The sequence below is a fragment of the Meles meles genome, chromosome 11 (assembly GCF_922984935.1).
Source record: "Meles meles chromosome 11, mMelMel3.1 paternal haplotype, whole genome shotgun sequence".
NCBI classification, from domain to species: domain Eukaryota; kingdom Metazoa; phylum Chordata; class Mammalia; order Carnivora; family Mustelidae; genus Meles; species Meles meles.
The window spans coordinates 17,358,873-17,384,782 of NC_060076.1; the positions used below are offsets into that span (position 1 = coordinate 17,358,873).

A 25,910-nucleotide genomic window follows, 5' to 3' on the forward strand; every position below is an offset into this window, starting at 1 on the left:
AGGAGCTTTTACGAGGATTTCTAGGACCGATTCCATTCGCTGAACTCTTTCCACATTGCCATGTAGTGTTCTGTCACACCAGCCTGTGTACTAGACATATCTTCTTTTTCAGCTCCCTTAAAAATGCACGAATCAATTTGGCTTCAGAAATTAGGATAATACCACCAAAGCTAAAATCACTCTATTCTGCCCGTATTCATCACTGTGAGTCACACCTCTCTCTTATCCCAACTTCTCCTTCCCAGAAGTAACCCCTCATGCAAATGGGGTCTGCATCTTTCCAAGTCTTTCCGAAATAACTTTAAATGAGTTTGTGTTGTCCCTTTTCAGTCCTTTAAAAATACTTTTCCATATATGTAACCTACCCAGCAGGAAAGCTGTAATGCGTGCATGTTTTCTTAAACGGTGCCGTACTATATATAACATTCTGCATCTTGCTTTTTCCCTCAGAACCATCTTTGAGCTCTACCCATGTTGACACATATAGATTCAGTTCATTCCTTTTAACTTCAGAGAACATTCCAGCACACGGATATACCAAATTTTATTCTGCTCTGCCCTGATTGAAGACTATTTAGGTTGTTTCCAAGTTTTTGCTGTTACAAACAATGCCTCAGTGATCGTCTTGTTCATATATATCTCCGTGGGTATATTCAAACGCTCGGAAGGCTCACACTTAAAAGCTTACAAGTGGAATGCTCAGTATAGATCATTTTTATCTGTGTGAGAAGTGATTTCCTCAAGGGCTTCTAATCCTCAAGTCTGTGTTTGACCATCTGGTCTCCAGAGTTACTGACACTCAGTTTCGGAGGGACTGTCTCACTCGTCAGAGTTCTGTTTGGATGCTATGAGAAGTGGAGGACTTGACGGTGGTCACCACGCCCAGAGATCCTTCTTGCCCTCCCTTAGCTAGAATGACTCCCTAGCTGTGTCCTTCTCCTCTCCACTTGGATCTCCGTTGTTGTCACCTGCAGCTTCAGGAGTGGGCTATCCCCGAATCTCTCTGCCTGAGGGTTAAAAAAAAAAAATGGGGTGGGGGTGTTCAGTAGTACCGTCGGCAAATAGTGCAACCCTCAGCAGATGACCTGAATCTTTCTGCCTTTAGGATTAAAAAAAAAAAAAAAAAAAAGGAGGGAGAGGTCAAGATCCTCATCAGTGTCACAAATAGCTCAAACCAGTTTGGTGGGAAATCACCCCAGGTTCCTTGCCCCTTGGTAGAAAGATTCTGGGTGCATCCTACCTCCTCTCTCCAGCAGGACTGAGCCCCTGTGTCCCACACGGTGGCCCATTCCTGAACATACCCTTTTGGCTTTCCTCCTTTCTTACCTCACTTCTCAGTCTCTCCCTTGCTTCCTGGGATCACCTCCCAAGTCTACTACAGGTCCCCAAATCTTTGACTCAGCTCTGCTCTTCATAGAACTCAGTTAAAGACTCTAGCTGTATGCCAGGGTCTGTGCTAGGCAAAGGGGATACAAAAAAATTACAATATGTGATTGTGTCCTCTTAACAAGTCACAGACCAGTGACCGAGGTCTTCTGACTCCCAACACAGTTCTCCTTCTGCCATATGACATGTGCATTTTAATTCAGCGATGTTCTTTAAAAAAAACAAATCAGTCCTCCCAGCAATCAGTCTGACTAAATGAAGTTTTATTGTAATAACTTAATTCCACTGCCTTATGTGTATGTGTGTGAAGACTTGACTAAAATATTAATCCTTAAACACAGACCTTAACTGGAAACCAAGGAGGAGCCCCAATGCTCTTATCGGCATATCCATTTTTCTGATATATGGTTCTCCTCCCTCTGGTCTTAGTAAATGTTGATGTTCGGTTCACCCTGATCAGTATTTAGCTCTTCAGGTCAATTTATCTTATTTATTGACCCGAGCAGAAAATCAATATAGTCTTCATTTGCCGTCCTGTTTAATTTGGGCGAATTTGATTCTGTGCAAAGTCTGTCCACATTACTGAGGCCTTGATTGGGCACCACAGACTCCAGAAAGCCTTCCGGGGTCCGGCCGTAATTGACCTCCCGCCACCCCACCTCCGGAAGAATAGAGGCAGCCGCAACTCCATTCCCCATGCTTCGTAAGTACAAATAAATGTATTAAGTTTGCTTCCTGAATGTGCTGGGTCTCTGAGAGCTCTGGCCTCCTCGTTACAGGGCCACTTTCATAAATGCACAGGGAGGTAAAATGCCTCTGCAGTAAATAAGTAACACTTCTGAAAAGCCAGTCGCTTTCACATTCTAGCAACTGACGGGTGGCCTCAAGTCTGTACTTGCTGTGGGAGTGTTTGTGTTAAACAGACCTCTGATTCGAATCCCAGTTTCTCTCCTGATTAAATGAGACTTTGGGTGAATTCCCTAATCCCTGACCCCCTGACCTTTACTCTCCTGTAAAATGAGGATTTGGGATTATTGGAATTACATAATACAGGAGAAGCTCACAGCAGAGCATGGGCTCTTATACTTATGGGATGACTACCACTGGGCTTTTTTTTTTTTTTTTAGATTGTAATGGAACCATTGTGCTTTTAAAAGATTTTATTTATTTATTTGACAGAGCGAGAGAGATCACAAGTAGGCAGAGAGGCAGGCAGAGAAGTGGGGGGGGGGGGGCGGAGCAGGCTCCCTGCTGAGCAGAGAGCCCGATGTGGAGCTCCATCCCAGGACCCTGAGATCATGACTCGAGCGGAAGGCAGAGGCTTAACCCCGTGAGCCACCCAGGCGCCCCCACCCCCGTTGTGCTTTTAAAAAAGAACAATTTATAATTACTTTGGGCACCTCCAAATGTCAGTTATCTACCCTATGTTCCTACCGAGGGCTTCCTTTTGAAAAATCAGCTTAAACTCCAATGTATCCCCAGGTCTGGGGCAAAAAGGGCTGCGGCAGTTTTTTTTCTAGAACCTGGAAAGGGAATACCTGCTCTGATACTGGGATTCCTGTCTACACTGCATCTGAGCTGGGTCAGCCCAGAGGAGGCTCTTGGTCAGCATCTCCTGGAAGGGAACAAGGAGGGGTGGCCATCGTTGTCCAGGAGTTGCCAGTGAGAAGTGTGATTTCCTGGCAGTAGAGAGTTACAATATTGGGGACCTGTTTAAAGGGAAGGTTATGTGCTGTTCGTCTGAGATCCAAATGTAACTGGGTGTTCGGTATTTTTATTCACTAAATCTAGCAAGCCTAATATTAGGCAGTCACCCGATGACATTGAGCAGGTGACATTTGTGCAAAGAGCATTCATGCTTGGATCAAAGATGGCAAAATGACAGTGGTGGCTCTCTCTGGGCAGTGGGATTAGTGGATTTGTTTTTCTTTTTATTTTTCACTGTTGTCTAAATACAACAGCAATGTATGGCTTCTCTAATTAAAAAAAAAATAGATTAAAAGTCGATGAGCTGGATAGAGAGCTGCCTGGTCTGACCAGGACTGACATTTCTTGATCTGTTTCTTCTCCAGTCCTTCTCAGAGCTTCCAGCAAACCAGGATCCCAGCATCCCACCCAGTTCGACCAATCCCCTGCCCTTTGCCTCCTGAACAAAGCAGCCCCCCTCAGACCCCTGTAACCCTAACTGCCTGTCCTGTAGACTTACTCCACAAAGCCACCCCTCAGAAAAGAGGCTGTCCCCATGGGTGTGGATTTCTCACACTGGAAGGGTATTTTCTCAGCTAATTTCTTTTAAACAATAACTGCCCGAGAAGATACATTAGGTCAGGAATAATGGGTGAAGAGTTAGACTATAGTAGTTTTTGTTCAGTCAAAAGAGTGGGCAAGAGAAGTATTCCTAAGTATGTTTACCCTTGTGTGTAATATGTGATTTTAAATAGGCGTGAGTATTACCAAAGTAATAAATGAAGTCCTCTAAGTAGGTCTGTGACTGGTTCACTTACATTTCTGAGCCAAGCTTAGGCCGATAGAATAACTGACTTTTAAAATCTTTCTGAGGAGGTGGGAGGGGTTTGTCATATATTCAGTAGTATGGGGGAAGGGCATGCTGGAGCATTTGAGCACTGCAGGCTTTCCCTCTTAGCTATAGCAACGAATAACAGCTAGCATGCCTTAAATGCTTATGGTAGGACCAGTTCTTAATGCTTTGCATTAATTCATTTTATCCTGACAGCAATCCCATGTCCACAATGGTATGGTTATACCACAGTTAAGACCTCAGGCAGTCTGGCTCCAAAACGTGTACTTTCACTTTTTAAAATTTTATTTATTTATTTATTTATTTGAGACAGGAAGAGAGAGAGAGCTGCAGTAGGGAAGGGCAGAGGCAGAGGGAGAATCTCAAGCAGGCTTGGAGCCTGCTGTGGAGCCAGACACGGGACTCGATCTCACGATCCCGAGATCATGACCTGAGCCCAAATGAAAAGTAATACACTTGAATGACCATACACCTAAGTCCCCCCAGAGCCTGCCCTCATAAAAAAAAAAAATACATATTTTATTAGGAACATGTCAAACATATACAAAAGGAGAAAAAAATGTGCAGTGGACTCCCCATGTGCCCATAACCCAGCTGTCAGAAGCGCACCTCGTGGCCCGGAGCCCAGCTGTCAATCAAATGACACCACTAGGCTCTTCACAGCCTATCTTAAAATCCCAGGTCCTCCACTTGTACTCTGGGTGACCCTTCCTGTGCTTCCCTATACCTGTCCCCTTGTCTATAACATGGGAGTAAGTGGTATGGTTGCTGGTTCACAGATTTGCAGTAATAGAGCCCACGAGAAGTGACATGCTCACTCTTGGGCACATAGGAAACATTATTGGATTAGTGCCGGTCTTCCCCACTCTAGCGGAAGCTGCAAGAGGCACCCAGCACCTGAATGCCATGGAACAATAGGTATTCAGTAAGTGTCTGTGAGTAAATGAAAGCAAAATATCTTATGTCTCATCCCAAAAGCTCCACGGCATGTGGCTCATTGTCTTTCAACAGAGAAATTTTCCTGCCCGAGTTAATAGTTAGAACTACTCAAAACCTTTTCGAAATATAAACAGTCTTTAAGAGAAATTGTATATTAATGCAAATATCAGGGTACCTCTAGCTATGGTTAGCAAAATAAACTCAACAGTGGATACATTAGATAATCAAAACCAGGCATTTGGGTTCTAAGAATTGGGCTTTGATGACTTGGAGCTTGAATTATTTCTAGACAGACTGGAAGTGCTCTGTTTATATGGTTAAAAAAAAACCAAAAAAACAAAATTCAACTGAGTAAATTTGAAGATCTAATTGGCTTTATTTAATGATTCATGAATAGGTCAGCATCCGCCTAGCAAATACAAAGGAGCTCCAGAGAGCTATAGTAAAGGAAAGATTTTTAAAGGTTGAGAGGGGGTGGGTCAAGGAAGTCATAAATGAGAAGGAAAAAAAAAAAGATTATATTGGGCAAGGTAACCTTTCTCTCAGTGACAAAAGTGTCTATTAGGCAGATTACTTCCCTGGTGCTGACCAAAAAGTTCTAGAATGACTGGTTAAGATGACATTCCTAGGGAAGATTGAAACTGCCATTAGCTTAGGTATTAGATTTGGTTTGGTGGCTTGGGCTTAGCACAGGTGACTCCATTTTTGGGCCTGTTATGTCTTTTTGGGACAGTCTAAAGGCCAGCAGAAAGCTCTGCTACCCTCTACCTTTGTTAACCTCGAGGCCACTGACACCAAATGGAATTTTAGGGCCGACATAGGAGCAAACTCACTAATAATATTCATGATAAATTATCTTTCTGTAAACTGCCGCCTCCAGGAGACCTGGGTCCCTGTCACAATTCTGGGACTCACCGGCCTGCCACGGGTGACTTCCTTTGCAAGAGCTGTTGTTTTCTTGTCTGTGAGAGGGGGGTGGCCATCCCAAGACTCATTCTGAGAGTTAATGAGTGAATATGATGAGTGTCCTTCCCCTTTACAGAGCTTGAACCTGTTCGCTTCTGTTACTTCATGTTTTCCTCATTGACAGTGCCAGGCACAGCATAGCCATCTTTTTCGGGTGAGAAAACTAAAGCCCAGAGAGGTCACATGACTTACTCAGAACCACACAGCTTTTGCAAGAGACGTAATCTCAAGTTCCGTCTGCCAGCAAACCATTTCACAGCAAAATGCTGGGGTATCATTGACTTAAAGACAGGGAGGCAGGGGCAGTGAATGGAGTCCTCTTTGGTTCTGTATGTGGAATTGAGATGCCAGGGAAAGTGGGCTGTCTTGATTATATCATGCAGAAACTGGAAGATTTCCTCTAACTACCATGTTGAGCTATTGCTTGCAATTTGAAATGTTTATGTGAGTCCCAGGCAGCCGATCATGTGGGTGGCAGGTGCAGTTAGAAACATGGAATAAGAAGGGAGTTTATTTCTAAAGGGCCTGATGAATCCCCAAAATGAACTTGTCAGTCAACCCAAAAAATGTAACTGTGAAGGAACAGGAAATTAATGATTGTCCCCCTTGGCATAGACAGGCACTCCACTACCAGGGGTATGATTTGCTAGCTGTCAGCACGTTTCTCTCTCCCTCAGCCTTGTTGGTAGTTATTTCTGTCAATAGGAACTGAGTTCAATACCTCAGAAATGTGGATTGATCAACTCACAGCCCTTGTTGGCTGAAATGAGCTTCCGCATGACCTGGAAAAGGAGGAGGAATTTGGATTCCTCCTCTTCTCTTCCTACCTCTTTCCCTTCCTCTCTTCCTGCTTTCTTTTCTGTCTCCTGCAAATGTTGATTACACCAGTCATGTGTCAGACCCTGTGCCCATCACTGAGGATACAGAAATAAATGAGAGCAATGAGTGTCGTGAGCAAACAGTGTATACACGTGCTCTGGGTTGTGCCTCCGTGGAGATGGACATGGGATCCAGGAAGGTGGACAGGCAGGCAAACAGAGGTTCAGCCCCAGTGGTATGGTGGATGGCAGGCTTCTGATTTTATGGAGGCCGAAATAAGTGATGAGCTGGGCTCTGGAATGGGAATAGGAGTCCTCCAGAGACTGATTGGAGAGGAAGGTCACAGCCACAACCTCCAGGACACAGGGGTGAAAAATGGCATGTCCTTGTTCCTTCCTGCATGATATCATTCTCGTTTTTTTTTCCTTTTGATGCTTCCTTATTTCTGAGAATGATCAGACAGATTTTTGATACTGTCATTTATGGAGCAAAAGAGAGAAAAATATAAATGCTATGTTATTCATATAATATAAAATATAATAGTTCCTATGAGGTGATAATAACATTGAGTATCTACACCGTGCCAGTATAATCATCAGATCTGTAAGGACAAGAAGTAGTCACTGTCTCTATGTGCACTACTGTACCCAGAAGCCTACACATAGTAAGCTTGTAATGAATATATTTATTTTAGAATGAGTGGCCAGACACTTTGCATATGTTATGTCTGATCTCATGATACAACCATCACAGATGAATAAGATGATATACACTATTACCTGCACAAAGTGGTTATCCTTTTTAACCTATAAATCAGATTAGTGCACTCTGCTCAAAACCCTCCAATGCTTTCGTATTTTACCTGTAATAAAACCCAGAGTCCTTCCCATTGCCTACAGGATGCTTTGTGATCTGGCCTCTGCTGCTCCTGCAGGGTCAACCCCAGCCCTGCCTCCGGACCTTTGCACGTGCTCTTCTCTCCACTTGCACCATGATGTCCTCAGCCTGCTTCTCTCCAGCACTTCCTCCCTGCTTTTGCTAAAGTTCATCTCCTCAGGTCTCAGGTGGCCCTTGGCTTACCCACTGTCCCCAAACCAACACAGCCTCTCTCCCTCAGTCCTTATCTTCTTTTCCTTTACTCATCCCTCTGGCTTTACACTGTGTATTTATTGTTTGAGTATGGCTGCCTCCCCTGAAACATAGCAGGCTCTCAAAAATCACTCATTGAATTTATCATTAAATTTATTTTTATGTATTTCCACATTCAATCTATTCAGCAATCCTGTGAAATAGGCATTGATGTCTGCATATTCAGAAAAGGGACATAGAGCATAATTAACAAGAACAATAACAACAGCAATTTATTGAGCACTTGGCTCTGGCCCTATGCTGTGTTAACCACTCTGCATTCATTATCCCATTTTATGATACTAAGGACCATACCAAACTTCCCCAACCACCTTCTTGAATGAGGCCTGGATTTCCTCAACCCTCCCAGCACTTGCTGAACCCTATCCATCTCAACAATTGTTTCACACCTTAACTCTTTAACTCTTGGATTCATCCTTCATTTGTCAGATGTTTATGTCCCCCTACTAGAATATAAACGCTGGGAGAGAGGGAACTTTTTTTTTTTTTTTTTGGTCTAATATACCACCTCCTTTGTTACACCTAGAACAATGCCTAGCATGCAGTAGATGCTCAGTAAATGCCTTTTGACATTGCTGAAATGTCGGATTCTTTCCCTCATGGGAGAAGGAGCCCACCTTGTAGAAGAAATCAACCTTAACTCCCTGAGTATGCACAGTGTGCCCCTGAGTTTTTCACAGACCCAGTAAGGAGCCCATGAGCACAGTCTCCACCTGCTCCCCTCCCCCACTCTCCTTCTTTCCCAAGCACCCAGCTGGCCCACCCCATAGTGGCCTTGTCTGGAACAAGAAGGGCGAGCAGGCCTGGGGGCGGATAATTGCATCTTCCCGGTGCTGTGGATCTCTCTTGACAGGACATCTGTGGGCAGAATCAAGCTTTTTCTGCCTGTGGTTGTGTGCTCTGACCCTTAAGAGCTGGAAATGAGGGCATGAGTGCAGAAGTGAGGGGTGCACAGCTCCGCCATCTTTTCTGGGTGGCCCTACAGCCTACGCACCCTTCTGACGTAAGGAAAGAGCCTATTTTCCTGTGTAAGCTGAGACCAGCAGTAAATGATAGTTGTAGGCACTTGAGAGATGTGTGAAGTGAATGAATGAATGAATGAATGAATGAGTGGGCATGCTTGTTATGAATAAGTAAACACTGTTGAAAATAGGACAACTGAGGCTTAGGAAAGGAAAGCGACTAGATCTCTCACAGTAGCAGCAAGTGGGCAACTTGAGCCTACATTTCTCAGATTACTGGCTTTCTTCCATACCCCAAGCCTCACAGCCACAAGCATCACAGGCCCCCAAGTTTAGCCCTAGATTTGTAAGACACAGTGCTTACAAGGAAGGCCTGCCCACCTGGCTGCCCGGCTGTGAGAGTGACTTTACCAAGGGACTCTATGAACATTGGCCTCAAAGGACATTCTCTGTTTTTTCTCCTTTCCTCCTACTTCCTCAGTGATCTTGCAGGTGGAGGCAGGAACTTAACGGAGACCTTCCTTCCCTCCCCTGCTGCCTTCTGTGTCTCTCTCTCAGAAGGCACAAGATGGGCATCCCTACTGGTCACGACTGCCTGTATCTCTGTATCGTCTCCCCACACCCTTCAAAAATCCCGAATCTCTGTCTTGATCTTCTGTTGGCAAAACTCAGGATACACTAAACTGAATTCAGACACTGTGCACTAAATGCCTCTTAACCACTTGTAGGCACAGCTGTGTTTATGTCATTCCCCTGTCCAGAAACTCCCAGTGTTTATGACAACAGTCAGCAAACTAAAGTAGACATGCCCCATGGGGGTACCTAGAAGAACTTCCACAAGGTACAGGAGCATGGATATTTTATAAGCAATTGATTTCCAATCTTTATGATTCTTGCCCTTTATGCCATTCTGCTCAAGATTCAGATTCCAGAGGTCAACATCTAACTGGCCTAGTTCTCAGGTTACTGGCTCACCTGAAGGCCGGAGGACTGCAAGGCACCCTGACCGATGCATCAACGAGACCATATCCAGTGTATATACACCTGTGGGGAGAGTGGTGAAAATTTCCACAAAACTGACAGGAGTGTCGTTACCACAAGGAACGTCGGTGCGGTGAACACATCTAAGGGCTCTCTCCTCTACACTCTTACTCCCACTGCCACACACCCAACCCAGTGAAATGCCACCTACTTCTTGATTTTTTCCTCATATATATGAGTATTTACATATATGTCATGTTTCCTTGCTCTTTTTTTCTTGGAAAAAAAAAACCCAAAAATTATTATTATAAAATTTTCCATACTATTCATTGTTCCTAGAAGTCCTGATTGTTTTTGTTTTTTTTTTCACATATCCTACGAATGAACCATGTTTATCACTGCATTGTCACTGTGGAACATTTAGATCATTCCCACTTTCAGCCGTGTTTAAATGATACGGATAAGAGCATGTTCGTGGACCCATCCTTAAGCGCATTGCTGACTCTCCTTAAAAAAGGACTACTTTGATCACTAGGTCTGATTGTACGAACATTTCAGGAGTTTTGATATATTTTGCCAAATTGCTTTTCACAAATTTTATACTGGTACAAGTTGAACAGGAAAAAATATTTCACTGTATCCTCATCAGCACTGAGAGTTATCATTTGACAAAAATATTTGACAACTTGGTTGGTGAAAACTAGTACGTTTTTATCAAATAAGTGCAAATTAAAACATACGCAAGCTTCTGGAGAAGAGTTGGCGTTTCGATTTCATTTGCTCAACCCCATTTTCTTTGAATCCCGTCTTCTGATATATTTTTTTTTCTTTTTGCCTTCACACTCAAATACAGTGACCTTATTTTCCATCCATAATCTCCCCCTTCTTCTTCTTTCTCCTTCTCTTTCTCTTTCCCCAGTGTCACCACTGATTTTTTTATTTTTGTAAATAGATATTTATCTTTTTAAAAAAATATATCTTATTTATTTATTTGGCAGAGAGAGATCACAAGTAGGCAGAGAGGCAGGGAGAGAGAGGGGGAAGCAGGCTCCCTGCTGAGCAGAGAGCCTGATGTGGGGCTTGATCCCAGGACCCTGAGATCATGACCTGAGCCAAAGACAGAGGCTTAACCCACTGAGCCACCCAGGCTCCCCAAGATATTTATCTTTTAATAAACATGCACATGCATGGCTCAAAATACCAAGGTCGAAGTCTTGCTTAATTTGCAGACCCAGCTCTCACCCATTCTCCTAACCCCACATTGGAAGCATCCTCCTTCCTTTCTGACCTCCCACAGACCTCTTTCCCAGGTCTTTTCTGCTCTTCAAGATCAGTGGCTTCGTTGAGGGCAGAGGCCATGGTTTCTCTTGTCTGTATTTCTGACTGCTTCTAGCACAGGGATGGGCATAGCAGGTGCTCATTAATTAAGTAGCTTTGCAATGGACAGATAAATGGAATGATGAGCAGAGGGATGGACGGATGGACAGATGGATGGATAGATGGATGGGTTATTATTTTGTTGCTTCTAAAGAAATTAAGAATCATCCTTTTAGGATTTGGATACCTAACGGTCTTATCATTATGAATGATCTGTGGGAAATTACCTGCTGATTTTCACCACATAAAAACCCCATTTGTTAAACTGTGCTACAGAGAATCCTGATGCTTCAAAGTAACAAGTTCTTGTTCAACCAGTGAATGAACTATTTAATTACCATTACTCACTATCCACTGCAACTTTTTCTTTTCTTCTCTTTTTTTTTTTTTTTTTTTTTTTTCTTTTTTCCGAATAGCTGATAGACTGGACACAGCCTTTTCCTGCCTGGAATTTCCATTGTATAGAAGAAAGTAACATTTGAGTAGATAGCTAGAAGCGCCTTGTATGCTACATAAGATGGGGTCTCTTGCAATTTTGTTTTCTTCAAATCTGCCGTCACGATGCAAGGACAGCAGACACCCTGGGTCCTGGCTGAGAGGTGCAGCTGAAAGTCCACTGGCTGGATTCTTACTCCGCACCAGGCCACATGTGGGCTGCTTTTGGTGGTTGATGTCATTTCGTGTCCATATCTGTCTTGGGAGGTAGGGGCTTTAATATCCATTTGGCAAAGGAGGAAGCCAAGATCAGAGAGACTGTGTGACTCAAGGTCATGCAGTGAGGTTGCTGGGAGAGCTGGAATTTCAGCTCTGATTTTTCTTCCTGGGGTCCTGAATGCTGTCCAGTCTTCCAAACTGTTCTCTTTAAATATTTCTTTCTTTCCTTTGTACTAACACCACTTGGATTTTGTCTCCTTCCTCCATCTGTATTGTAGAATAGATTCCCATATGTTATAGAACAGGATTTCATACTCCAGCATTCCTGTCCCTTTGCTGGCACATGGTCCCCTCCATGCCCCATACATACTACCCTGGATGCATGCGTTTTATCCTAAAGCCACACTCAGAACCTCTCAAACCCTCTCTCCTCCAAGCAGCAGCAAAACCACAGAACATGGACACTGCTCAAAATATCAGGGGGTCTGATTTTAAGGGACTCGGGGACTCAGTTTGTTCATCTGTAAAATGGAAACAAGACCAGAGACAACGGTGACAACATAATAAAGTGATACATCACCTTGAAAATGCATGTGGCTCTGGGTTTGTTTGGCCAAGAAGCATTTTGGAATTACAATGTGCTTCCAATTCTGGAAGTCCCTACTACCCTACATTTCCCTCAGGGCTTCAGTCCACTCCCTTCCTGCAACCTGGCTGAATTTCTCCTGGCACCCCTGCCTGCCACATGGAAGTTGGCCATGTCCAGGAGCTAGGAGAGCAAAGGGCTGTGGCCACCTATGGGTCAGAAGGTAATCAAGGCATGAGGGGTGGTATAAGGAAGCCACTTCAAAGGACACATGTAGATAGAGAATTCCTTGGCTGGAGACCGCTCTATAACTGTGAGATCTGGGGAACACCATGACCTTGTCAGCGACTTGGGATTCCAAGGGCTCTTTTTTATTCTTTTCTTTTCTTTTCTTTCTTTTTTTTTTTTTTTAAGAGAAAGAGTGAGTGCACAAGCCAAGGGAATGGCAGAGGGCAAGGGAGAGGATTTTAAGCAGGCTACACTCTCAGGATGGATCCTGATACAGAGCTCAATCTCATGACCCTGAGATCATGATCTGAGCTGAAATCAAGAGCTGGACACTGAACCAGCTGTGCCACTCAGGACCCCGCCAAGGGCAGTTTTTATTTTAATGATTAGCAGCTCGATTGAAATAATTGATATACCAAGAAACAGCACATTTTCAATGTATGCAGTTGGATGCGTTTGGACACGTGCACACACCTGTGAAACCATTAGCACCATCAAGGTACTGAACATAGGCATCACTTCCGGAAGTTTCCTCCTTCCTCTTCTTTCTTTGTTGTTGTTTTCATTAGTCTGTTGGCCTGTTTGTGATAAGAACACTGAACATGAGATTTACCCTCTTAATAAAATTCTAAATTGCACGACACTGTGTTGTCAGGCACCAGGCAGTGTGCTGTGTGGCAGATCACTGGCTACAGCATGGCTCCCATTGGGGGCCACAGTGATCTGTGTTTTTCTCTCTTCCTCTTCCTAAACCATGGCCCTGTAATTCCCACCAGAGAAACCGTTAAGCATTTGGAGCCTAGGGCTCTTGAAAGCTCAAATTCTTTCAAAGACCAGTTTCCCAGGAAATCAGGCTAGTGTATTTGTTCTTTGAGGTACTCCTCAGTGAGTTCTCCTGTTGTCTGTTTACGCATCCTTCCATTCATTTAAATATTCAACAAATCTGCACCACTCCCTGTGAAATATCCCTGCTCTGGGCCCTCTGGGAGCAGAGACTCCTGCCTTTAGAAACACACAGTGTGATGGGAACATAAAACCTACCTCCGCTCCTTCCTTCCTTCCTCTCTCCTGCAGCCCTCCTTGCTTTCCTTCTCAGCTCAAACATCCCCCGTACCCATTTCCAAGCCAAGGTCTGTACTGTCTGTGGGGTTGTTCCCAGATGGGCTGGGCTGTATACACACTTCCTTCATGAAATGGGTTGAAATTGGTGGTGGGCTACCACGGAAGTGAAAAATGCCTCCAGCTTTGAAATCCGACAGAGCTAGGTGTGTACTTGATCATGACTTCCGTCAGGTCTCCGCATTTCCTTTGGACTCAGTTGTGCATCTGTACAGTAGGGTTGCGTTGGCCTCTCTGGCAGGGGTGCCGTGAGGATTGCAGGAGATGGTGCAGGTGGAGAGCTCTGGCTGTTGGCTTCCACACTGTTATTAACACTAAGAAAGCAGACTCAGCACTCAGTGAGGCCACAGAGAACGCGATGCATCTGGCTTGGCTGAATGAAGGAGAAAGTCTTCAAAGCCAATGAGGGTGAGTCTAAGGAAGACTCATGAGTTGGAAAACGAAGTTGCTGCCTGTCCCTGTCCTCCAGATGCTTTTTTTTTTTTAAGATGATATTTATCCATTTATTTGTCAGAGAGAGAGAGAGCACAAGCAGGCAGAGTGGCAGGCATAGGCAGAGAGAGAAGCAGGCTCCCTGCCGAGCAAGGAGCCCAATGCAGGACTCAATCCCAGGACCCTGGGATCATGACCTGAGCCGAAGGCAGCGGCTTAACCGACTGAGCCACCCAGGCGTCCCACCTCCAGATGCTTTTTAGAAACTTCTACCCCTGTCTCAGCAATGGCCAGCACGCCGATGCCCTAGGGCTTTCTATAGGTACAGGCCAGTGCCCTGGGAGGGAGGCAGGTGCTGGCTCCCTCCCACCTGTGCTGGCCCTGGGACCCTCTTGCCAGTACGTGGCAGAGGTAGCTTGGCTGGCACAGTAGCCAGAAGCAGAGGCCCCTGGCAGAGTGGGATGCAGAGGGCAGACGAGAAGCTCCCAGGGTCCATGTAGCCTGGCTGTAGGGGGTTAGCTGTCCGGAGATAGCCAGAGTCCCAGCTGTCTCCAAACAGTCCCTGTGTTCACCAGCACTCAGGCGTCCCCTGTAGGCTAGTGGCCCAAACTGCCAGGGCCAGAGGAGACAGAGATGGAGTGTATAAGGCAAGGAAAGGGGGGGTGAAGGCTGCCTTTGCAGGAAAGCAGTTCTTCCCCCATCACCAAAGTCCTAATCCTCAAGTTTTCTGGTTCCGGATTCTGACTTTGGCTGAATTTCCTGAAAGCACGGTCTTCCACCAGGAGGCTTCCAGTGCCGCACTCGGGAAAGCGTGGACTTTGGAGCTTGGCTGGATTCCTGCTGTGGCTCCACGCTGTAGGAACTATGGGATTGTATATGACTTTACCACTCTGAGCCTTGGCTTTTTTCTTTATAAAATGAGGTTGTAAGAGCTGCCTTCTGGGCTTGAACTGGTGAGTTTCCTTTTCTCCTGCTCACCCCTCACTTTAAAAATGGGCTCTCTGCTTATTTCCTCCGCTTGTTTCATGAACAATCCTCCCTCCCCACTCCCTAACACATTTTAGTTGCTCTGCTTTGTTCCATCCTCTAACACCAGTCCTGCCTTTCTTCTCCTCCTTTCTTTTTCCTTCCCTCTTCCTCCCCTTCCTCTTCCTCATCACTGTCTTCATCTTCCTTAAAGAGCCAATCGATTGCTGCCTCCTCCAGAAGCCTTCCTTAAGCAGGGCAGGAAGAATTCATTCCTTCCTCTTGGGGATCTCAATGTATTTTTATGCATCTATACTGTAAGTGTTCCCTCTGCTTCCTGTTGTGAATCCTGCTGTCCCTTGCCCCAGTCTACGCACTGCTTGAGGCCAGGCTTTGTCTGGGCACCTCTGGGTGCTATGTATCTAGCAGAGGGCCTGGTACTCAGTAGGTGCTAAGGAATGCAGAAATGCTTCCCCACCATGGTACATGGGGCAGCTGTAAGTGTGGGGGCTGCAGGAAACTTGTCTTACCCTGGGAGGAACAGATGAGTGGCAGAGAGGCGCTCATATTTGCAGCTTTGCACAGGTGCACTGCCTTGTTTATTTCGCCCGGTCCCGCAGCCACCCTGCAGGAAACACAGCAGTGATGCATTTAATGATGCATTTACAGAGGAGCAAACAGAAGCTTAGGGAGGGGGTCATTCATGACAGGACATGCCCTAGAGAGCTTTGTAAAATTTTTGTCTGAAGTCCAAGTCTGTTCTCCCTTCAGCACACCACCTGTACCCTTGCAAGAAGGAATGATGTTGGTGGGATCATAGCTGAGTTTTCGTGTCCTGCCTCTTCTTCTCTAGACCCAAGCTTTTGGTTCTACTAACTCCCCAGCAGATATTCGGGGAGCCACTTTCTCTACCGAAGTGCTGGGCTAGACAGAGGCCCTCGACCTGGGGTCCATGCTGGAGGTCCATGAAATCACACGGAAAAATAATACATTTTTACTTTCGCCAACCGCTCATTGAAAGTCAGCATTTTCTCCTATTGTAGACACTGACGTGTTAACAGCCCCTATGACTTTGCCGCTAAAAGAAATCACACGCAGTTTTCTATCATCTTTCCTTTGTTGCAAATCTTAACGTCTAGTTTCTGCTCATCACTACTTCCAATTTATGGTCATTATTACATCTGTTACTGGGTCTTTTTATTTAATGTGTCAACAAAGAAGCATATATATTATTTTATTGTAGCTGGCTTTTTAAAAAACTCTTTTGGTAAGTGGTTTCTTTTGTAATGTTTTCTGCATTTGATTTTTTTGCATTTAAAAATCCCGTTTTAAGATGTGACCTGTATGTTTTGGCAGGCTGACAAAGGGGTCCTGGGCCCTGAGTTGGGAGCCCCCTGTTCTCTGGTTTGAGTTACTTTCAGTCTGGAGGAAAAGCCTGCTATGGTCAGAAACAACACAGCAAGGAAAACGAGTACATGGGTGGAGAAGTGGACAACAGTTTGCCTTCATTCATTCATTCATTCATGCATGGACTCATTCATCTTTCTGACAACAGTCTGGAAGGCTGTCCAGGGTTTCAGGTGCTGGACTGTAGTGAGGGCATCAGAGCCCTGTCCTCATGGAGGTTTTACTATCTCGTGACCCTCCCTGTTACCTAAGAGTTAGGCACCATTGCCCATGATTCATGCTTGAGGAAAGTGAGTCTCAGAGAGGAGAAATGAGCTGGGACGGTTTTCTCTGCTGAGAAGTGGCAGGGCCTGTTTTGAGCCTGTGGCTTCTTCCTGGTAACAAAGGGTAACACTTTCTGATTTCCCTGCTGATTGTATCCATCTCTTGATTTCCTCAGGTGCCAAACAATGGCAATGACAGGTACAGTGGCAGGAATGGGTGTTGTCTCCCCTGCTACCCCATTGTTATATTTCCACGCTATCTTTCTTATTTCGAAGCCACATGATGTTATTAGAAGTCTGAGCTGATAAGACTCTTCTAGATCACCGAATCGTTGTATAGATGTGGAACCTGAGAGGCTCAGAGAGGATGTTAAGTCACCTGGGGACACACAGCAGAGTGAGGCAGATGAGGCAGAGCTAGACCCAGGTCCCATGCCTGGAGCCTCCAGCCTGTGTCTTCCTGCCATAGGACACAACTCCATTGATGCTCTATGGTGAGCTCTCCTGTTTCTAGGCAGCCCTGTCTGCTATCCCAGGTCACTGTGGCCTTCTACACTCCCTGGGGAGCCTGCACACACCGAGCTGAGCTTCTGAACAGTTTCTCCTGAGAACTCTGTGCCCTCCCACCCCTGGGGCCCATCTTAATGAGCTTCTCTCCAGGATGAGAGCTGTAAGGAGCTCTCCATGACTCCATGTGGGTATTTCATAAATAAATAATCCTCAGTCCTCAGCATTTCTCATTGAACTTTTTAAATAATCGTTTATTTTAAATATGATGATGGGATGCACAAGGGGCAGGAGAAAGGGAGATGGGGTGAGGAGAATTTCTATGATGGAGCAGTCAGAATGAGGTAGTAGCTTTTTCCCAGGAATGATGGTCTCAGAGATCGGATGGACTCCATAGTCCTTGGGCATGTGGGGGTAAGGGACACACCTTGTCCCAACACTCCTAGAGAAAGCCCTGGAGTGAAAAACTTTACCAGGCTGCTGGCTGGTTTGGCTTCTGGGCCTGATGGTCTTTGAGGAAATCAGCTTCCCCCAGTGTCCCAACTCCCGTCATCCACTCCCTAGGTTAGATTGGCCCCTCTGACCTAGGCTCTCTGACCACCTGTCTTCTTTCAGCATCTGCCATAGTTTGTAATTACAGATGTAGACACAGACAGAGGCGCAGATTCAGAAGTGGGCATAGACGCGGGGACTCGCTGGGTGACTCTGTGCCATCAAGTGAACCATGTGTTCCAATGAACAAAGCCTTTGCCCTCTCCACCCCTCTCTGTTCCCCAAACCTCCAGCACCCACGGTGAGTGCCAGGGAAATATTCATGAGACGGACAAATGCACTTCTGAAACATGACAGCCCCTTATTGGGACCCCCTGTTTGGGCCGGGTGCCGAGGACTAGCCCTAATGGATTTCATCTCCTAGAGTCCTGACCTCAGCCCTGTGAGCCAAATGCTGTTGTCCCCATCTCACAGGGGACAGTGGACACTCACAGTCATTTTATCTTTGTCCCCAAGACCATGCAGCTGATGTCCCTTTGTCCCTTCTCTTCCTTCACTGGCTGGGCTCATTCACCAAACAGCTGCAGCACACCCAGCCCATGGGGGGCGTGGCGGGGGGTACAGAAGTGAGGGGAATCTCAGCTCACAGGAAGCTCGAGAGCTACTCAAAGGCACAGACACTCACAGGAAGCTTGGAGACCACTCTGCACGGAAGTGTATATCCTTGACCTAAATTAGGGCAAACCATAATTGCTAGAGGAAGGGAAATGAGAAGTGTCAGCCGGAACATCAGCCCCAGGATCTCCAGCTGGGACAGGATCGGAAGGAGGAAGACAGGACAGTGTTGGCTCAGATTGAGACACCACAGGGCAGGGCCCCAGCTCCCCTGTGCTGACTTAGTGTGTGACACGGGGCCGCCCCCACCGCAGTGAGGGCAGGTTCCTGCACGTAAGGGTGTGGATTTCTTTTTTAATCGACAGAAGGGGCCATGGGAATAGCACCACCCCACAGGACTGTGGCAAGAAATAACCCACGAAGTCATGTCACGTCAAAGCTTTCATGTCTTCAGTGCGCAATAGATAGTATCTGTTGTTTTTCCCCATCAAGATGGTACTGCACAGCCCTCCCCAGAAGCTGGACTCTGCCCCACAGGCAGCTCCGAAAATGGCCATCCCTCCTCCGTTTGCATCCCCGCCATGGCCGGCAGCAGCAAGACCTTGCTCATTGACTCTGATGTTAGAAAAGCCCAAATCTGCCTCCCTGTGGCTTGCACCAGCTCACCTCTGCCCGGAAGCCTTTTAGGATAAAGCAGTTGCTGCGGGCTGGCCACTGTCTTGGGACTGAACCTACATTATCTTTAGTTGGTCTCAAAACAGCCTTCATCCTCAAAATGGTGCCTCAGTTTCTCCTTCTGTAAAATGGAGATATCATAGCATTTACATCATTGTGCTTTTTAGTTTTGTTTTGGTTTGGTTTGGTTTTTGTTTTTGTTTTTTATGAGGATGAAGTAAGTGGACACAAGCAAGGCTTGCTACATTATTTCAGGGCCTGGGATGAGTGCTCAAAAAGCTTTCACTGTTATTGTTGTTTTATTGCCATATGATTTGTAGAAAATACCAATCTATGTTACTAGTCTAAATAAAAGTAGGATCTGCTTTTAGAAACCTCTGGGGGCTACCCATAGCTCCCAGGGTGAAGTCCAGAATTGTCAAGGCCTGGCACACCAACCTTGCTGGGCCTGTCTGCTGGCAGCCTATGGTACCCCATCCTTTGCCATATCCCACCTCTTCTCAGCACTCCTGCTTCCTTGCACTGCTTAGTGTTCCCTGAACCAAGGCATGTCTCCCCTACCTCTCTGGGACTTAATATATTCTGTTCTCTCCACCTAAAATACTCTTATCCCATATCACTCTCTCCTTTATGTCTCAGGTTCAATACTATTCCCTCCAAAAAGCCTTGTCTGACCCCCACCCCACTTCCAAGGTCTAGATGAGGGAGACTTCTTTATGATCCTATGGCCCCAGTTACATTGCGAGGTTAACTTTTTTTTTTTCTACCTCCCTAACTCATGCTATGTCACGTCTATGCTTATGTGCCCCAGGAACCAGGTCAGGGCCCCAAAAGAAATTAGGCATCAATAAAAAATCTGAATGAGTAAACGGACCTTCCCTTCTCCATTTGAGCTCGTTACATTCTCAAGTCATGGTTCTTGCAACTTCGAGGGACACTAGGTGGTACTAATCACTACTAGCCGTTGGGCACTTTCCTGTATATATTGTCTGCATTAATTCTCATGCTAACTCTGCCAGCCACATGTTCATATATCCATCTTTCAGATGAGGAAGTAGAGGCTCAGTGTATAAGGGACTTGTCCAGCATCTCATAACGAGTGAAGCCAGGAGACAAAGCTGCTGCATATCCCCTGGCCTACACTGTTGCTCATGCTGCTGGGGTGGAAGTGCCTGTCCAAGGTTCCTCCCTCCCCAGGAGCTCAGGAGACCAGGCTGCCCACTGTTATCAGGGAATGATTAGTCCACATGCGTGGAGCCATGTCAGTGTCTGGGCCCTGAGTCATCTGTTCACACCTCTCTGTGAGTGACACAGACCTCCTCTGGTGTTTATTAACGGAAGGCCATGTCAGCATCTGTCCCCAGCTGCCTGGCCTCATGCTCATCCCGTGTGGGGCTCTGCTGACTCAGCCAGATGGGACCCAGGTGATGCATTTGTGCTGGAGCAATCGGGTAGGGTGGGGATGGCAGCCTCACTCGGCCTCCCTGGGGTCTGGTTGACTCCGTTTTGAAACCAGGATTATTAAGAAAGAAAAAATTCAGATGCTGGAGTTGGAGAGACACTTAGCAGCACCATGGACAGCACCTGGCTCCCGCAGGTTTAAGAACAGGGCCTGGAGAGGCCAGAGGGGAGCGGGAGTCATGATCAGCTCAGTACCTTGCCTGCAGCAGGTGTCCAAAGGTGTCTTAAGTGAATAGATGATTTCACTTGATGATGGATGAACAGATTTGCACTGGGCTTCTGCACATCGTGTCATTGTGTTTTTACAGTGATACTATATGGTTGGGAGAAAGGAACATACTGTTTCCACTTTACAGATGAGAAGACTGAGGTGCAGATAAAACTTCATGCAGAAGTAAGAATGTGGGTTGTAGAGTCAGACATATCTGAGTTCAGATCTTAACTCCCAACACTGACCTGTGGGTGTTCCCATTAAAACAAACACTAAAAAATAGCAGTCCAGCCTGCTATGTCTCTTTGTACACACAATCTTATTGAAACATACCATGTAACATTGTATTCCCATATCATCACAGCATACTCTCTCTGGCTGATTGAGCATTACAAAGGCAGAATTGAGTAGTTGGGTCAGAGGCTGTACGGCTTCCAAAGCCCAAGATATTTTCTATGGACTCCTATAAAGAGAAGCTTGCTGACCCCTGTTCTGCCTGGGATGTGTTATGTACTTAATTAAAGTTGGTCTTTTCTCCCCTCAAACGCAGAAGTGGCTTCACTGTGCTCCTTTTTCTAAGACTTTCTAGGCCTATAAATACCATAGTGTAGCATGTAGGGTCTGGAGCTGGAAGGGCTGGTGTGGTGTCAGGAGCACTGGAGTAAGAGCCAAGGACTGGAATGTTCTAGTCCTGGCTCTCTCCTACTGTGTGAGCTTGAGGACTTTCCTCTGAGCCATGGGAAAGTGGGTTGATTCATGTACCTCCAAAATTTGTGTCCATCCAGATCCTCAGAATGTGACCTTCTTTGGAAATTGGGTGTTTGCTGAGATAATCGATATAAGATCATAATGGATTAGGGGGATGCTACATCCAAAGGATGGTGTCATTGTAAGAAGAGGAAAAAACTCAAATGCAGGAAGAAGGCCATGTGAGTTTGAGGCAAAGGTTAGAGTGATTTGCTATAAGCCATGGGATGCCAAGAGTTGCCGGGAGCCATGGGAAGCAAGGATTCTCCCCTAGACCCTACAGAAGAAACACAGCTCTGCTGACACCTTGAGTTTGGACTTCCAACCTTTAGACCTGGGAGGAAATAAGTTTCTCTTGTTTGAAAGCATCCAGTTCAAGGTGCTTATTATGGCAGCACTGGGAAATGAGGTTTTTCCTCTTACTCCAGCATGAATCTAAGCTATTACAGCATATACCCAGGCCAGGAGACAGTGCTGGGAGGAATGCAGATGTTGTCCAGGTTCTGCCCTTCCAGTTCTTCCTCCTCAAAGACACAGAGCAATTGGATGTAGATTTCCACCAGCCGTCCTTTTATGAGAGCTCTGACTTGCCCAGGGGCACAAAGCAAGTTGGCCCAGCTCACCCATTGCACGGAGAAAGCTCAGGACTTGACATCAAGCCAACTTGGATGCACACCCTTGCCTCTCTGTCTCATGGACCAGGGCGAGTGACGGAACTCCCCTCCCCGCAGGACCCAGTCTCTCCAGCTTCAGGGTAGGAGCAAAAAGGTGTACTTCCTAGGCTACTGATGAAAGTCAAAGGACAGAGCACAGGGAAGGAACCTGGCACAGTGTCCATGCATGGCAGATGCTCAGGAAATTAGAACTGATGAAGATATTGGGGCTGATGGTGATTTCTGGCAAAGCTGTGAGTCACCCAGATCTCTCTGTCACCCCAGCCCACTCCACCTGCAGCGCTAGTTCCCTGATCCTTTGCCCCCAGCTACTGGGGCAGCTTTAAGCTCCAACAGACCCCGAATCCTGAACTCAGCCTGGGATGAGGGATTAAGTCTGGAGTTAAGAAAATGTCAGAATCTGCCTTGAGCTACTTCTCTGGCTGGTGCCTGACGTTTTTCGTTTCTCCAGCCTGACATAATCAGTGCTAGACTCAGTAACAGCCCCACTGTCAGGTCTTTGTGTTTGAAATAATGTTCCCCTCCTGTAACTGGTGTTTATGCAGAATCAATCCTTTTAAAAGCTAACAGCCTCCTTATTTGTATAGCCTGAGCTGTCGCCAGGTTCCACTGCAAGGTGACATTTTTTGCTTGTTTTTCGCTCTTCTTCCTTTGTTTTTCTTTGTCATTCTCTGACTGCTCTCTGTGTCCCTGTGTGTGTTCTCTTCCACTCGCTCAGGGTCTTTTTCTTTGCTTTCATTCTCTGTTTCTGAGGCTGTCTCCTTCCCCAACCCCCCCCCCCCTCCTTATCTCATCCCCTCTCCCTGTGCTCCATACAGGACACCCTTGTTCTGTTTACCTTTATGGTTTCTCCTTTAAATCTCTGTGTTTCTTACTCCTGTTTCTCCCTATTCTAGCTCTTCATTTCTGGCTCTTTTCACATACTTTCTCTGCCTCCATATTCCCCTCTTTTAATCTCTTTCTATATGACACTCCTCTGGATTTGTCTCTCTGTCTCTGTGTTTTTCTGTCTGTCTGTCTGTCTGCCTATCTGTCTATACATCCATTCACTCACCCACCCAACCAACCAACCATCTGCCCATCCATCCATCCATCCGTCCATCCATCCATTTCTCTTCTTTCTAGCAGTTTCTCTCCATGTTTATCTCTTCATGTGTTCTCACACTTTCTCAACTTGTCTCTCCCTCTGTCTTTATCTCCTCATTTTAATTCTCACTTTTTCTTCTCCCTCTAAGGATATTAATATTTTAGTAGCCTTAATGTCTTCTCCGAATCCTCAACTCTTTCCATGATTCAAAAGTGGCAAGCTTGGGGCGCCTGGGTGGCTCAGTGGGTTAAAGCCTCTGCCTTCAGCTCGGGGATCCTGGGATCAAGCTCCGCATCGGGGTCCCCGCTCAGCAGGGAGCCTGCTTCCTCCTCTGTCTCTGCCTGCCTCTCTGCCTCCTTGTCTGTCAAATAAGTAAATAAAATCTTAAAAAAAAAAAAAAAAGTGGCAAGCTTCTCAAGAGCCTCAGTTCAGGAACTGTTAGTTCCCTTCCCCCATCCACCTGCCACCCTGACCTCATTCTGGGTCAAGTTGAAAAGGGAGGGCCAGTCTGGCAGCTCTCCTGCCATCTTCGTTGTTTTCCTGCCATCTTCGCTGTTGTCCTTCTACTACAGACCTGAGCGTGAAGGACTTGGGACGGAAACCTAGAGCTGGGGCTTGGCAGGGGCAGATCCTGTGGAAGAGACTCTTGGTGAGACCAGTGACAGGTGGAGCCTGCATCCATGCCTTCTGGTGTTGTGTTTCTTCTGGAAAACATTTACTTACCACAGGTTTTTGCCAGGCCTTGTGCCGGAGGCTAGAGAGGAATGAGAAACTCTTGAAGCATTTGCTGAAAAAGCTGATGGTCTTTCTGAGAAACCATAGAGCTGATGATTAAGATCCATGGGATCATAGATTCAAACAGTGTGTTCAGAGGGAAAGGAAATTCTGGTTGGGGGATAGAGACAGGGGTTCTCAAAGGAGGCCATAGCAAGCTCTGTTGGGGGGTCAGGGCTTTGTCCTATGTCATTTCTGCATCCCCAGTACTTAGAATAGTGCTTGCTACAAGGTAAGCATTCAGTAAGCACTGCAGTATATGAATGAATGGATGGATGGATGGATGAATTTGAGTAGTTTTGAGGGATTCTTGGGATTTTATCAGGGAGAGAAGTCAGAGATGAGCATCCCAGACCCAAAAGCATGATTAAGGCTTCTGAGAAGTGAAGGTACATGCTGTACTCAGATCCCATCCCCTGGATTGTGGCTTATGGCCCATAGATGTGTCCCTCACTGGGTATTGCCTTCAGCCACAGGGAACTGCCTCATCCAAGGATACCACCTTCTGGATGGCAGCCCTTGGCCAGTGACCAGCCGGCCAATATGGTGATACAGAGGACGGGGTCCCTTGTTTCTAATCAGGACATCCTTTTTTTTTTTTTTTTTAAGATTTTATTTATTTATTTGACAGAGAGAGAGATCACAAGTAGGCAGAGAGGCAGGCAGAGAGAGAGGAGGAAGCAGGCTCCCCGCAGAGCAGAGAGCCCGATGCGGGACTCGATCCCAGAACCCCGAGATCATGACCTGAGCCGAAGGCAGCGGCTTAATCCACTGAGCCACCCAGGCGCCCCCTCTAATCAGGACATCCTTAAAGGGCCACCCAACTCTAGAGCTCCATAAGGACAAACTTGCCTCTCAAGAGAGATCTGAAGTTTCAGATCTAAATGCATTAACCACATGGTGACTCAGCCTCTCCCTTGTCCAGTCCTGCCTGCTTACTTCCTACAACTGCAGAAGAGGGATCCTTGAAAAACCTGCTCTGTGAAACTCTGTTTCAGAGTCTGTTCTCAGAGAATCTAAATTAAGATTGTGTGCTTAGGAAATGAGAAGAGACCTGTGGCTAGCCAGGAGAGAGTATGAGGACGGGGTAAAAAAAGCTGGACAGGCAGGCAGGGACCAAATTGTGAAGGACCTCAAATGCCAAGGAAACTAATTTGAATTTTCTTCTGTAAGTAATGGGGAGCTATTATTGATGAGTGGCATATCGAAGTAGAGCTGGAATGTATGAGGTTCACTGGCAGTCAGTATGAATGATAATACAGAAGGGAATCATACTGAAGGTAGAAAATAAGCTACAACACCCAAACCTCAAACTCCGTGCCTCTGGAGGGAAACAGTGGGAGAAGGATGAAGGATGGTCCAGAGGCAACCCCAGTAGCACTGTCTGGCCTCTTCTTGCAACAGTCATCTCCCTTTTTTCACAGTTCTGGACCCCATGAGTCCTATATCATGGGAGACTGTGTGTCACTACTCAGTGCCTGTGGTGTCCTTCTAATATCTCCTCCAACTGTGGGCATCACAGATACTCCAGTGGTGGGATATCCTTATTTGTGGCCCTTTTGCCAGAAAGCAGGCTCCAAAAACTCCTGTCTGTATATCTCATCTCATAAAACCTTGGCAGAACCATGGATTATGGTCCCTAGTCCAGTCTCATCTGGAGGAGGGATGCATTTGTCTAGAATCCTGTGACTGTTCCAACCACTGTTGCTGTCAGTCTGGATGGGGTCACTTTTATGCAATAGTATGAAAAATAAAGCTGTAAGATTCTAGAGTCAGACAGTCCTGTGTTTGTATCTTGGCTCTGCTGCTTATAGGCTTTGTAAATTGGGGAGGTCCCATACCTTTAATAGTTTCGATGTATATTCAAAGTCAGGATAATAGGAATGTGCCCATT

The 25,910-nt window shown here is 46.1% G+C and overlaps 1 protein-coding gene across 3 annotated transcripts in view; it reads left to right on the top strand.

The window, feature by feature from the left end:
- ASTN2 (astrotactin 2) overlaps positions 1 to 25,910 on the top strand; it is an 875,241-nt gene that overhangs the window by 488,565 nt on the left and 360,766 nt on the right. The gene's annotated exons all lie outside the window — the stretch shown is intronic.